Source organism: Ziziphus jujuba, chromosome 8, assembly GCF_031755915.1.
Source record: "Ziziphus jujuba cultivar Dongzao chromosome 8, ASM3175591v1".
NCBI classification, from domain to species: domain Eukaryota; kingdom Viridiplantae; phylum Streptophyta; class Magnoliopsida; order Rosales; family Rhamnaceae; genus Ziziphus; species Ziziphus jujuba.
Window position 1 is genome coordinate 26,479,468 of NC_083386.1, and position 16,061 is coordinate 26,495,528.

At 34.3% G+C, this 16,061-nt stretch overlaps 1 pseudogene; it reads right to left on the reverse strand.

The window, feature by feature from the left end:
- Nucleotides 1-841: 841 nt before the first annotated feature.
- On the reverse strand, nt 842-10,548 carry LOC112491037 (DUF21 domain-containing protein At2g14520-like; annotated as a pseudogene).
- Between the last annotated feature and the right edge of the window lie 5,513 nt (nt 10,549-16,061).

The window sequence follows — 16,061 nt, forward strand, 5'->3', positions numbered from 1 at the left end:
TCTGCTTTAGACATCATAACTTTTACTGAGACTATTTTATGGGATATTGTTGCTATCTGTTAGTTATATGATTCAAAGAAGTCAAACTTGAGGCTTACTCTTGCTATATAGTTGCTGTCATCAAAACTACATAGTTTTACTTTATTGGGTTATGACATATCATTAAACATAACAGTGAGTTTTGGCTTGATGGTTTACCAAGAAGCTGGTATGGTCATATAAAGCCTTCAAAGGATCCTAACAGTAATAGAGTTCTGCAGTAACGATTTTTTGATAAAAGAAAAATTCTCTTTGGTGTAATATCATCTAAGTTCTCTTTCTCTTTCTCTTTTGGTTTTCTCTTTAGAATCCTCTTGGATGAGAGTTATGAGTGAAAAATGTTGTAAAAGGGAATTATTGGATATGGTATGTGGGTTTAGAATAGCTTCTAAAACCAAAGAAAGAGAACTACATAATTTGTGAAATACATTTAGTTATAGTACATTGAACTCTTTGTGGAGCTCCAAGGACGTAGATTCAATCTTGAATCGAACCTCGTAAATTTTTGTATTATTTTAATTTATTTTATTTGTTTATTTCTTGAATTTTAGTGTTGTTGAAATTGTAACACTATCTACCTATAAGCTTAAATTGACACATTCAAAATAATTTTGTTGACATATAATAGTACCTTTTGAAATGTCAATAGAATCAGCAACACTAAAATCTTGCGTTATTCAAAGGGAGAAAAACCAAACATAAAGTTTTTAACGTACTTGGTGTGAGGATGGTGAGCTGAAAACGGGGCCAACAGATTGGCCTAGAGATTTTGGTGTGGAATTCCTAAGGGATGCATATAGAGTTAGTCTGTGAGAGGTGGACGAGTATATGCAGTCATTGGCGAACGGAGTATAGAAGTGTACGACGAAAGTGGAGAGAACTCTGAGCTTCTCCTATGAAGATGAGAAAATGATTTCTCTGGAGATGTTGATGATGATCTTCTTGATGCTTTGAGGTTGATTTTGATTCTGTAAAGGTAACATATCACAAACCAATTTGTAAGTTACTGCAAACATAGGATAAGACAGACGGGACAAAATGTTCACCATTCACTTGTTTTGGACATAAACATACTGATCAGTTTCATCCAGAATATCTTCCTTGGAAACAGAATAAACAACTTTAGTGTTATATAAGAAAGAAAGCGAATAAGAACAAAGTTTAGGCAATTTTAATGATGCATATATTTGACATCTTTATAGAGGGTTCTTTTTGGTTAAGAATGCATGAATTTTAAGTCAATTTAGCAATTCATAAGGTTCTAATAAGTTTTTAACAAAGTAGAAGATGGGATTGCAAATGTCAAGGCCTATCCAAATTTTTTTACCAGAATCCTAGACAAGCCCTGATCCCAGGGAAACCCTACCGGACCCTCCAATGGAAAATCCGGCAGAATCTCCCCTAAGGGTTGGACTTACCATAATTTTCCTGCACTGAAAATACACTTCTATATACACCACTTTATTCCTCCCATATTACTACAATTTAAGTTCCACAGCTGGTAGTACTTCGATAACAAATTATATAAAAAGGCATATAAAGGAATTAATTTAGTAAATAACCAATTAAGATATACCATCACAGATTCTTGTCCGCCCACACCACCCACTTAGTGCTGCACATGTCAAATACACTTTAAATATCGTTTTACAAATATGCCAATGCGTAACATAGAAAGAAAGGTAAACTACATCACATTAACAATCAAAAAACAATAACAACGTTTTAACGATGATGGTATTGATGTAACTTGCCTAAGGGCTATTATATTCCCACACATGTATTAATGCAACTTGCCTGAGGGCTATCTCACATGCCCAGAGGCTACACTTGTCTGAGGACTATTATACTTGTCCGATGGCTATCTTTCTTACCCGTAGGCTATGATACTCATCCGAAGGTACCATATGGTAGTAACAATAATAAAAACTATAACAAAATTAAAATTAAAGATCTCATAGTAATGTTAATAAAAATAAAAATCAATATTATTTACTAAAATCTCAATAACTGAGAATGGCAACAGCGATGATACTTCATATGTAACACCCCATCCCGAACCATGTCGGAATTTTTGCACGTTGACCGAGGTTGACTGTTGACCGTTGACCAAGGGGTCAAAAGTTGACTTTTTGATCCGATTGGAATTCTAGGTTGACTGAGGTACCGTTACAAAGTACACATTGGCACGAGTTCGTAAACTAGTAGCACTTTCAAAACGGAGCTACGGTTTGAAAGTTATGAGCAAAACAAGTTGAGGTCCAAACTGTCCAAGGGGTGCCGGAGTTGACTTTTTATTCATGCAAGGTTGAGCTTTGACTCATGCAAGGTTGCAAAGTGTTCGTCAATACGAGTCCGTAGACTAGCGGCACGTCCGATTTGGACATGTGGTTTGAAAGTTATGGACCTGTAGAGTTTTTCAAATACTGTATTATTTTAATATTATTTTTTAAACACGTAACGATGTGCCACGTGTGACTTAATGAAGTTGATCATGTGTCACCATGTTGAGAAGCCACATGTCAACCATGTGTAATATCAAATTATTTTTATTATTATTTTAAATAATAATATTTTTTATTTAATTATTTTTATTTTTCCTTTTTCCTTTTTCTTTTTCTTTTCCTTTTTCTTTTCTTTTTCTTTTTCTTTTTCTTTTCTTTTCCCCACGTGGGAAAACACCCTTCCCTTTCTTTTCCCTTCCTTCCCTTCTTCTTCCCCGAGCCCGACAGAGACAAAACGTAGACTTTTTTTTTTTTTTTTTCTCTCTCTCTCTCTCCTTTGACTCTCTCCCTCTCTCTGTTTGACCACCATTTGGTCGGATTTCAGTCGTCGGAATGCCACATGCGCCGGCCACCGGTGTATCCCATCTCCTCGCGATCTCGGCCTTCAAATTTCCCGGCCAGTCGCCGCCGGATGCGCTCAGATCGGGCCGGCGAAGTCGGCGGCGGCCGATTAAGTTTTTCAGGCGATTCTCGCCGTTTCCGACCAACCCAGCTCGACCCATACCTCTATTCCACCATTTTCGACCCCTCTGAGTCCAAATATGGCCTCCAATCTCAAAAATTCGAAGCGGTTTGCGAGATACGAGGAATTGAAAATCGGCCGAAGCTTTCCGGCCAAATTCAGGCCACCTCCGGCGGAATTGGGGTCGATGGAGACCAGATTGGTAATCCTCGTCGCTCAAGCTTCGATTCGGTATATAATTTGTCAATTTTGGTTAACGTTTGTGTTTGACCCCCCCGGGTACCAGGTATTATTTACCCGATTAAAATATTAATTTATTTGACTGTGTGTGAATTGTGTTCTAGGAGCACCGGTGAGTCGTGGAATTGATCCCATGGTGGATAATGGTTTAATTGCGTGCTCCAGGTGAGTGACCCACCTTTAAAAATATTTTGGGCAATTTATTATATTTATGTGGTATTAAATTGATATCTGTAATTGGTGCTCATGTGGCGTATTTTAAATATAATCGGAAAAATATTATTTTATATATATATATTTACCCATTGGTGCTAAATGAAATTTTGGGGTCATTAGAAATTCCCGATTATTATTTTATTGTGATTAAATGATATTTATTACACATGAGCAAGTATTTTCAGTAATTGCTTGTGTCTGGATTTTATATCATTTTTGGGCAATTAATTATGTTTAATTGGTATTTAAATTATGCTCATGTGGTACAATTTTGGTTATGGTTTTATTGTAGTTTAATTTATTTATTATGCATGAGCAAAGTATATTTCGGTAATAATCGTACGTGGTTTTAAGTATTATTTTCGGGCATAATTGGGTTAAATATTTTATGAAAATATTTGTTTAAATTTTATAAATTATGCCCGCGGTATTTTTATGGTTGCATCTCGTATTTCGAGAAAATTGTGGTTTGTTTGTTATCGATGGTTCGTACCGATGTGTTAAATAAAAATATGTGGGATGATAAGTGTGAGAATTTAATATATTTTCCATGGTAATTTTGGAAAACGGTACGGTTAGTTAATAATAATTGTTTTAGACGCACTCATACAGTATCGGTGTTCTGGTGTATGGACACGTGGTAGCGCGCAAGTATTATGTGGTTTAGCGCGCAGGTATTATTTCTCCCGTGGTTGCCATTGGACTGGGCAGGCAAGTTTGATATTGGCCACAGCCGCCCTTCCCTTGGCCGGGATGATGGTTTCAGCAGCGGTATTGTCGGGACGCCGAAGTGCCGTTTGCAAGTTTCTCTCTTTAACCTCCCGGCCAGTCGGTGCTCAGGACGCTGGGTATCAGAGGGCATCACTGGTATATGGTGTGGTGCGTCACGTGTAATTTTCAAATAATGTTTCAAACCCCAAAGGCGTTCAAAAATTATTTATTATAATTTATTACATTTTAATTATATATATTGGGGTATGTATTTATTTATTTATTGCTTATCAATGGTTTAATCCCTTGGTTTTCGGGGAGTACGTACATCGGGTTTTGTGAAAATGTTTTAAAAGGGGAACATTTCCAACGGAGCGAATAGTGAGGGTTTTGAGAGAAAGTATTACTTCAAATGTTTATTTATTTATTTGTTTGGTATTGATTTATTAAATCCCTTTATTTGGTATATTATTAATATTAAAGGTGTACAGTAGATAGAGTCACTCACTGAGATGATTAGCATCTCACACTCTTAAATTCCGTTCCCCTAGGTCCAGGTTGGAGACGTTGATTGTCCGGGGCGAGCCCAACGTCTCAGTTCGTTTGCCGAAGGTTCAAGAAGTGTTTCTTCCCTTTTTCCTCTCTATCCTGTATTGCTTCTTATCTGTCATTGTATAAATTCCACACTTATCTGTATAATGCTCTGTATACTGTATTGGACGTGTAGTTTTTATTTATGCACTGGGTTGCTGCTGTTGTTATTTGAAGTGTTGAAATTTGTGGAATCAATTTGTAGTATTGTGGGAGGAATAATGGGATGTTATAGAAGTGTGTTTTCAGTGCAGGTAATTTTTGGTTAGTCCTACCCTTAGGGGAGGTGCTGCCGGATTTTCCGTTGGAAGGTTCGGTGGTACTTTCCTGGAATCAGGGCTTGTCTAGGGTTCCGGGGAAGGAATTCTGGACGGGTCCTGATATCATAATAGTTTTGTTAATAAATACCATTGATAATAACAATAATATCAACTATAATAATAATAATGATAATAATAGAAATTGGGATTACAATAAAAATAATCATTATAAATAATAATAATAATCCCAATAACAATAACAATAATGATTAAATAAACAGTCAAATACAATTAATAGTAATAAGGATATAATAACATTGATTAAGAATATTAGTAAGAAATTAAATCATAAATAGATAATATAACATAAATACATAAAATCATATCTTAAATTCCATAGCATAAAATGAAATATGCACGCTCTTAATGGAGATACGTACGATACCTTCTGACATGCTACGTGATCCACGATTCCAGCTGTCGCCTGCACCTTGCTACTAATACAAACCAGGGTGGTTGCCTACATTGGCCGTCCGATTCCCTGGACTTGTAGGTAACATGGTTATGAGGCTAGCTCTACATGGACCACATTTGTTCGCTGCCTCCGTATGGTGCGGTATATACAGTATAATATCAAATAATATAACATACAAATATATATACGAACACACATATCTATATATATATATATATATATAAATATACTTGATGCACCATACTATATATCAGTGGTGCCCGAAGGTACCCAGCGTCCCGAGCACCGACTGACGGGAGGTTAAAGAGAGAAACTTGCATACGGTCACTTCGGCGTCCCGACAGCGCCGCTACTTAAACCGTCATCCCGGCCATGGAGGGGGGCGGCATATGGCCAATATTAAACTTGCCTACCCTCGGTCCGATAGCAACTCAAGGGAGACATTACAACTTGCGCGCTTATCATAATCACATATACAGTACAGAACACTGGTACGTATATGGGTGCATCTAAAATAAATAACCATATTTATTATTAAAATACGTAATTTTTTTTTTTCCAAAATTCACCGTGGAAATTATACCATTTTTCGAATTCACCATCCCACATTTTTCTTTAATAACTCCAGCATAAATCCACCGATAATAATATACAATTAATTTTTCCCCAAATCATAAAATCAATCAAATAATATTCCAAGGGCATAATTATATGATTTGAGACCACCAAATTTAAACCAATATTTTCCTCGAAATATTTAAACCAAATCATGCCCAAAAATAATATTAAAATCCAAATACACTTAATTAAATGAAAACACCTTGCTCATACGTAATGAGTACAATTAAATCACAATAATAAAATCGAGAATTCCTTAATAAACCAAATTTCCATTTAGCATCAATAAACATAATAAAGTTTAAATCATAATTTCATAAAATTAGTCTCTTCCACAATAATTCAATTCAACATAATTTGGCATCTTCAATATAAATAATAACTTAGTTAAATATCCAACACATAAAAATTCATTTTTCAAATATTTAATTAACACAAAATATACTTAACTTATCAACCCAAAATATAAATATGAGGCAATATATATACTAAATCAACATAACTTAGCATCATAAATTTAAATAGCAGTTTCTTAAATATTAAACACATTTAAAAAAATATATATATATACACAGTAAAACCTTTAACAACCAATTTCACAAGCGTAATGTCCAGATACATATGTATAAATACATTTGGATATGCAGAATCAAAGACTTCAACAATACATATTTATACATGTATATATATATAAATACACCCACTCACACATCTCAATATATATATTCACATATCACCATGTATTTATATACATCACTGCACATGTATATATATATATATATATGATGCACGTATTTATCAATACTCCCATACACATATATACAGAAGACGCACACACACACACACACATATATATATATATATATATATATAATATACAATTTAATTTATTAATTTAATCAAAAATACCAACCTCTCAAATACACATCCATAATTACAAACAAGATATCAATGCGAAGCTAAGGATATGGAGAATGAAATTCTGACCTTCGATTGGCTTGAAACCGCCGGCGGTGGCCGGAATTTGCGTCGGAAGACGTTGCCGACTTGCCCCCCCTGGTACACCATGAACGAGCTTGAATTGGAGAAATTGAAGGTCACCATCAGCTTCAGAGGGTCTAAATTAAGGGGAAGGGACCGAGAACCCAGTCGGAAACGTCGAGAATCCGGTGACCGGACGAGCTGCTGCCGTCGGCTTCCATGGCGGTTTCCCGGCGCGTCAATAGCTTCCCCGGCGACCTAAGCACACTTCAACGAAGCTCACATGATGGGCTGCCAGTTGGTGTGGTCGGTGCAACTTGGGTGCGCCGGAGGACGGCGAATTCGGCCGGAGAGAGAGGGACAGCTGCCGCCGCTTCCACCTCTCGATCTGGGCGCGTCGCCACCTGACCGACCACCAAATTAGGCAGCCAAGCTCGCCGACGGCTGGGCTATGTCTATGACTGGTGCGTTTGGGCAATGGGTGGCCGGAAATGGTGAAGGCCGATGGACCCGAGGGAGAGAAGAAAAAAAAGAGAAGGAAGAAAAAGAAGAAAGAAGAAGAAGGATCGGGGGGCTGGGTCCCCTTTTTTCCCACGTGGGGGAAGGAAAAAAAAAGAAAAAAGAAAAAGGAAAAAAAGAAAAAGAAATAAAAAGGAAATAAAATAAAATAAAATAATTAAATAATAATAAAATAATATTATTGTATGAAATAATAATAAAATAATATGGCATTTAACCATAGTTGACATGTGGCATCTCACCATTATGACACATGGCACATTTAATTAAGTCACACGTGGCATACTGTTCACATATTTAAAAATAATATTAAAATAATACTGTATTTGAAAAACTCTATAGGTCCATAACTTTCAAACCACATGTCTAAATCGGACGTGCCGCTAGTCTATGGACTCGTATCGATGAGTACTTCACAACCATGCATGAGACAAAGCTTAACTTTGCATGAACAAAAAGTCAACTCCAGCATCTCTTGGACAGTTTGGACCTCAACTTGTTTTGCTCACAACTTTTAAACCGTAGCTCCGTTTTCAATGTGCTATTAGTCTATGAACTCGTGACAACGTGTACTTTTTAACGGTACCTCGGTCAATGTGAAATTTCATTAGGAGCAAAAAGTCAACATTTGATCCTTTTTTGGTCAGCGACAGTCCAACTCGGTCAACCTTGGTCAAATTTGAGAAATTTTCGGTGTATTTCAAGACGGGGTGTTACAGCAAATACAACTTGTACCTGCAATAATTCCTCCATAACATCTTCCATTGTTATTATACGTATTGCCTCTTCTTTCATGTCACTTTGAAAGGATTCTAAACTTTCATACAATATATTCTCATCTCCATTCTTCCATTGTTTGTATTGCACATAAAATCCCATCTTTTGTCCCATGGCATTCTTTGAGATGGGAGTATCAAACACTGTATTACACGAAGGATATGTGTCTAGGTACACTTTCAGAGCAAATGGAGGATTAGCACCTGCAAAACACGGAGCCATAACTTTCAAAGCTAAGATGGATTCTTTTTTTGATATATATATATATATATATATATATATATATATATGTATTTATTTTCAATTTACCTTTCTTTTCTTCTAAAGTTGGTTGTAAAATTGATTTAGTATTTCCATTCATCATACTATGTTGTCCTAAAGCATCAATATTTGCAACTTGTTCACCATGTTTCTTACTCTTTACCACAACAACCATGTGACTATGTCCCTTTTGAAATTGTTTTAATATATCATATAAGGGTCAATTGTCAAAAACCCTGTTGCATAATAATGAAAATGTGAATGTATAATTGTTATAAGCAGTTTAATAATGAGAAATAGCTAGTTTTGCTGCTAAACCATGAAATATCATGAAGAAATGCCATATATATATATATATATTAAAAAAAAATTTCATACCTAGGAATTCTTCTGAGATTCAAGTGTTTAATTGGGTTTCATCACCAGGATGGTTGAAGATCAAATGCTTAACCTTATTTCAAAAGGATAGGCTATACAGTTAACATAAGCAAAAAAGTTGTTTACAGGGCATGTAATGTGATAAGCTCCATTTAGAAAAACATTATAGCAATTACATATTCAAGAACTTAAATAATGTGTAAATCCTAAATTTTCTTCAAATTAGGACTATATCAGGTTAACTGAGTTGCTTACCAAAATTATGCCTATGACATTCGTCCTATTTCTAGAATAGATTGATATGCGACTATGACCTTTGCTCATTATTAAAGCCATTGTATGCCTGATTACAAAGAAAACCATGATTCTGAGTTTCAAAAGAGAAGTAAAAATCTAGTTGTAAATTGAAATTCAAAAGAGGTACATACATGTCAAGTTTGGAATTTATATCAAAGGAAAAAGTTTCAGATATTGGAGTCATTGCATCTTTAACAGTCTTGTGTGTTAAATCTAGACCTCCACCAATAATCATGGTTTCATGATGCGACAACTCTCCACCTTTCCCTGCTTAAACATGAACATCAGAACATTAAAGCTACATACAAATTCAGCTACCAAATATGCAAGATCACATTCGATATTACTTGCAAATAAATATTAGATGCCAACCTCATTTGCATGCAGATGTACCAAAGTATTTAGCTCAGCTCATCCTAGTAGTACAGGGTGTCCTTTTCAAAGGAGCCAATCCAACAGCTGCCACAAAAATAAAACATAAGGTATGTTCCACATTCTTGCTAATTGTTCTAAAAGCCAAGGTAATATCAACCATTACCTTACCGTTGGGATATGATATGGTGAAGAAGACCACAAGAAACAGCCGAACCAAGCCAAACATTTTTGCACCAATACTTAGTCCATACCGAGAACAGATAGCTTAAGGAATGATCTACAAAAATTAAATAAGTACACAAACTCTAATGAGAGTTATTAAATAGGAAAAATTGAGACTTCTTGATACTGAATAAATATTAAACCATATTCCTAAACATGAATGGGAAGTGCCTTAAAACAACATAAAATTCAGACTCAATTTACTTAAGAATATAAAATTTTTATAAGGTAATCTATGAAATGGTGTACCTCCATTGCCAGTGACTTGCCTATGAGCAGGGTGCATAAAAGCAAGTGCTCATTCTTAACAAGTGGCAGAATCTTTGCTGTAGATTAATGTGGGAAAAAAAAGAAAGAAAGAAAAGGAAAGGTTCAGTGCAATGGTCTATAAAGCTTATAAAATGAATCAAGAATCTAGTGGTTGCAGAAAGCAATGGACATTTTAGGTAGCAACCTGCATTTATCTGGTCTTGGAACAGACCAGATTTCACAAAGACCTTAAGATCAACTTGGCTGTAGGACTCGCCTCGATGCAATGCCAGCAAATGACATAAGAACCAAATATAGTATTAGAAAAATCCAGAAATCGATCCCGTAACATGGGATGCCATCACTTTCCATGTTCATGTTGGACAAAGATGGTGATGGAAACAGCGAAAAGAAAAAAGTAAGGAAAGAGCTAGCACAAGAACATATTATGAGCTATAACTGCTGTAACACCCCGTCCCGAAGTACACCAGAAATTTCTCAAATTTGACCAAGGTTGACCGTCGTTGACCGAGAAGGGGTCAAATGTTGACTTTTTGCTCCTGAAGGGGTTTCACATTGACCAATGTACCTTAAAAAGTACGTTGTCACGAGTCCATAGACTAGTAGTACGTTGAAAATGGAGTTACGGTTTGAATGAGCAAAACAAGTTGAGTTCAAACTGTCCAAGGGGTGCCGGAGTTGACTTTTTGTTCATGTAAAGTTGAGCTTTGACTTATACATGGTTGTGAAGTACTTGTCAATACGAGTTCATACACTAGCGGTACGTCCGACTTGGACATGTGGTTTGAAAATTATGGACCTGTAGAGTTTTTCAAATACAATATTATTTTAATATTATTTTTAAATATGTGAACAGTGTGCCACGTGTGACTTAATAAAGGGTGCCATGTGTCACAATGGTGAGATGCCGCATGTCAACCATGATTAAATACTATATTATTTTATTATTATTCTATACAATAATATTATTTAATTATTTTCTTTTATTTTCTTTTCTTTTTTTCCTTCCCCCACGTGGGAAAAAAGGCCCACGGGCCCCTCATTCTTTCTTTCTTCTTCTTCTTCCTTCTTCTCCTTCTCTCTTCATTTTCTCCTTCCCGTCAATATCTCTCTCTCCTTGCTGCATCTTTTTCGGCCACCGGACGGCCACACGCACCGGCTACCAGTGAAGCACAGCCATCGGCGAGCTCAGGCGCCAAGTTTAGCGGCCGGCCGATCGGTGACGCACCCAGATCGGCGGTTGGAGCCGACGGCGACTCATTTTGTTTTTCTGATGATTCTCTCCGTTTCCGGCCAGTCCAGTCCGATCTTCCACTCCTTTCCCTCTATTTTGGGTCTTCTGAGTTCAAATATAGTCTCCAATTGTTTAAATTCGAAGTGGTTCACGAGTTATGAGGAGGTGAAGTTCGACTGATACTTCCCGGGCAAATTCCGACCACCACCGGCGGAATTGGGGTCAATGGAGGCCTGTAATGTGATCCTCATCTTCTTAGCTTTCCATAGACACCTTATTTGTGAATTTTAGATACCGTTTGCGTTAACTTCCTCGAGTACCGGGTATTATTTATCCGAATAAAATATTAATTTATTTGAGTTATGTAATATTGTTGTTCTAGGAGCACGTGTGCGTTGTGGAATTGATCCCATGGAGGATCTTGGGTTAATTGCGTGCTCGAGGTGAGTGACCCACCTTCAAAATTATTTTGGGATGTTAAAGTATATATATTTTGTGTTAATTGGTTATTTGAAGAATATGTTTTATGTGTTGAATATTTAGTAAATTTATATTTGGAATTTTGATGCCAAAATTGACTGGAATTGAATATTTGTGCATTATAAAATATTATGGTTTTAAGGATTATATGCATTTGGGATTTTGTTAATTATTATTAAATTTCATTGTTGGAGTATTTCATAATTAAATATTTGAGAAATAGGTTTTATGTATTTGATATTAAGAGAATTTCTATATAGAATTATATTGTCAATTTATGATAATTTTTTTTAATGTGTTTTGGTGCAAAAATATATTTTGGGACTTAAGATTCATGGTTTAAAGTTTGATTTAAATTATTGTTAAGTTTAATGTTGGCGTTATGATGGTGATCTATATGAATTTAATTGCATTCGGATTTGATATAGTTTTTTATATCATTTTTGGTATAGTTGGATTTTAAAAATTTGAAGAAAAATATTAAAACAAACTATTATGCTTCAAAAATATTTTTATGCATTTAAATATTATGGAATTGATTTATTTATGGTGAAATTGATGGATTTTAAAGTGATGGATTTATGATGAGGACTAAAGAAAAAAATGTGGGATTGTGAATTTGAAAAAGGGTATGATTCCCACGGTGATTCCCACGGTGAGTTTTGGAAAAATGGTTATTTTTAAAAATAATATGGTTATTTGTTTTAAACGCACTCATACAGTACTGGTGTTTTGTACTGTGTATGTGGATGAGCGCGCAAGTTATAATGTCTCCCGTGAGTTGCCATCGGACCGAGGGTAGGTAAGTTTGATATAGGCCATAAGCCGCTCCCCTCCATGGCCGGGTTGACGGTTTAAGCAGCGGCGTTGTCGGGACGCCGAAGTGACCGTATGCAAGTTTCTCTCTTTAACCTCTCGCCGAACGATGTTCGAGATGCTGGGTATCGTAGGACATCACTGCTATATAGTATGGTGCGTCAAGTATTATTTTTCAGATATAAATTTCAAATTCTAAAGTTTTAAAGTCGTATTTGAATTAAATGTATTTAATTTGTTTTATCACCTGTTTACAATTAGTATTTTCTAAAATGTATTTATTCATGTTTTTATCAATTATTTAAAATTGGTGTTTTAAAATTTTATTTTACCATGTTGATGTTATTTATTTAAATTTTGAAATTTTAACATGAATTTTATTGTATTCTTTTATCTATTTTAAATTGAGGTTTAAAATTTATTAAAAATGTTTCCTTGATTATTTCATTGATTTAAACAATAAATTTTATAATTTATATACTGAGTTTATTTTTGTTTTATGCCAAATTTCTTTAATACAAATTTATTTATGATTTTATTTATCTTATCTAGTGATGTTTATTCTAAATTTAATTATTGGATTTTTAAAATATTTTCAATGTATATATTGAGTTCTAAATTAATATTTGTATTTATGTGCATTCTAAATTATTGCATTTCATTTAATTTGATATTTCCTTGATTATTTTTTTTGTAAATTTTATTGTAATTTTGGTTATTTTATTTATGATATTTTGTGTGCAATTTAATAATTGTTATTAAAATTATTCTTGTTTCTTATTATACATTCTAGATCTTTAATTTAATGTATTTTATTTATAATTTATTTAATTAATTATTCCTTAATTTTTGGGTACAATTATTGGGTTTTGTGAAAATGTTTTAAAAGGGGAACTTTTCCAATTGAGTGAACTGTAAGGGTTTTTGAGAGAAAACATTATTTCAAATATTTATTATAATTATTTATTTAATTGTGTGGTATTGATTAATTAAGTTTCTTTTATTGTTATATTATTAATATTATAATTGTTTAGTAGATTGGGTCACTCACTGAGATGATTAGCATCTCATGTTTTTAAATTCCGTTCCCCTAGGCTCAGGTTGGGAGACGTTGATCGTTCGGGACAAGCCTAACTTCTCAGTTCATTGCCGAAAGTCCAAGAAGCATTTCCTTCCTTTTTCCTCTCTAGCTTGTATTGCTTCTCTGTCATTGTATTAAAGTCATATTTATTTGTATAATGCTTTGTATACGGATGGGATAGATATTTGTTTAATTGCTTACTGATTCCCTATTATTATTTTGGAGTGCTGTAAATTTGTGGAAACAAATTGTAGTAAGGTGGGAGGAATAAGGTGGTGTTTATTGGAGTGTGTTTTATGTGTAGGAAAAAATTTATGGTAAGTCCAATCCTTAAGGGAGGTTCTGTAGGATTTTTCATTGGAGGGTCCGGTAGGGTTTCCCTGGGATCAGAGTTTCTGGTAAGAAATTTTGGACGGGTCCTGACAACTGCAGCCAAAGGGATGGTTGTGTATGTGTATATATATATATATATATATATGTATATAGATATATCAAAATGTTCCTTCACAAACAAAGAGAAAAGGGTTTGCAAAGTTGGACAGAGACAACCAGAATGGTAAATTAATATGAAGATGGATACATATAGTCATTTTCCAAGGAAAATACCAAACCCACCAGATGAAAGCAGCTGCCATCCCTAGATTTTAAAAGAAATAAATTTTGGAATTAAAGTTTAAAAATGGAATAAATTCATGGAATATCCACATTTCAAAGATATAACAAGTGAAACAAAACAGAAAAACCTTGTTAGCAGAAATTTCAATCGATTGTGAGACAGGTTTGGCTCTAGTAACAAACACCCAAATACTAAAATTTCAGTGGACAGCAACCACTAAAGATATGAACATGACATTGTGCATAGAACGATTGTTCAACACGCCTTAATTCCTAGAAACCTACCACATGTTGCTCTTGTCATGCATTAGGGAACATGAACAACTGGGGTGGTTCATATCGTTGCCCAATTCCACTTCCTTCCATTCATTAGACCAGAAGAAACTGTTCTAAAAGCGAAGACACAGAATATGAATATAAATATATAATAATGCACGTGCAATCTAATGCTCACGCATAATAGTACAAAATATGGCTTATAATATTCCAGTTACTGGGATAGAAAGAACTAGAAAAATTAGTATTAAATTGTAACATGTTGGAAAGTAATGCAAAGATCTGTTATTTTTGGTCTAAAATCCAATTAAAATAAAGAAGGATATGACAAAAAACTGAAGAATATTAAAATATTTAGAGCATGACAACAAATTAGATGCACCAAGCTGTTTATATCAGCCATTTCTAATGTAATTTTTAAATTTATCAAGCAAGTAGGCCTAGCAACTAAATATTAACAAATTTACTATCCACATTTTCATATAGAGTTTGTACTAGGATTATGGCCATGTACACAATAGAATGCTGATGGAAGCCTAACGAAGAATAGGACACCAGTTTTATTTTACCCTTATCATAGGTGACTATGTAAAATGATATTACTTGGTGGAAATGGATCTGAAGAATTTGATAGCTACTATAAGATATCATATTCATAGCACGTATCATGCTGGTCAATGCATAAAAAAAAAAAAAAAAGTTTTAGTTTGTGAATAGAGACTTCTAAGGACCTTCACAATAAAGGTTAACACAATTAATTATTGGGATTTGTTAGGTCTTAAATTCCAATTTGTTTTTCCCTATCTACCTTTCAGGTTCTTAATTTCCTGCTTACGTTATGAACTCACATTAAAATCAAGTTGCATAAACAATAGAATAATGCACTATCTATATATATATATATATATATATATATACATATTTTTATGTACATCAAACCAACATGACACGTATTATATACTTGGTAGTACTTTTCACAAAAAAAGATGGACCACATAAAATTTCTCATCACATTTTTAATACACTTCTGCATACAATCTAATAAAACGTGTATTTACATAATACTTGTATGCTTGTGTGGTGTAATGTGCTATTTATTGTACATCATTACACATGGAAGGAGAAAGAGAAAACGATCATCCTACCTTTGTTATAGGAATTGTGGTTCACTATAGGCGATTCTAGCTTATCATATGACATTTTTGAAAGTTGTCAAGAATAATAAAAGAAAAATAGAGTTGATAACTTGATATGTATGATTAAATAAGATTGATTTTTCAAAATGATATAACATAATTTGAAGACAAGATTATCAGTTAATGTTTTGAGACATACTCGATGGGAGGATGGAGCACTGCGTAC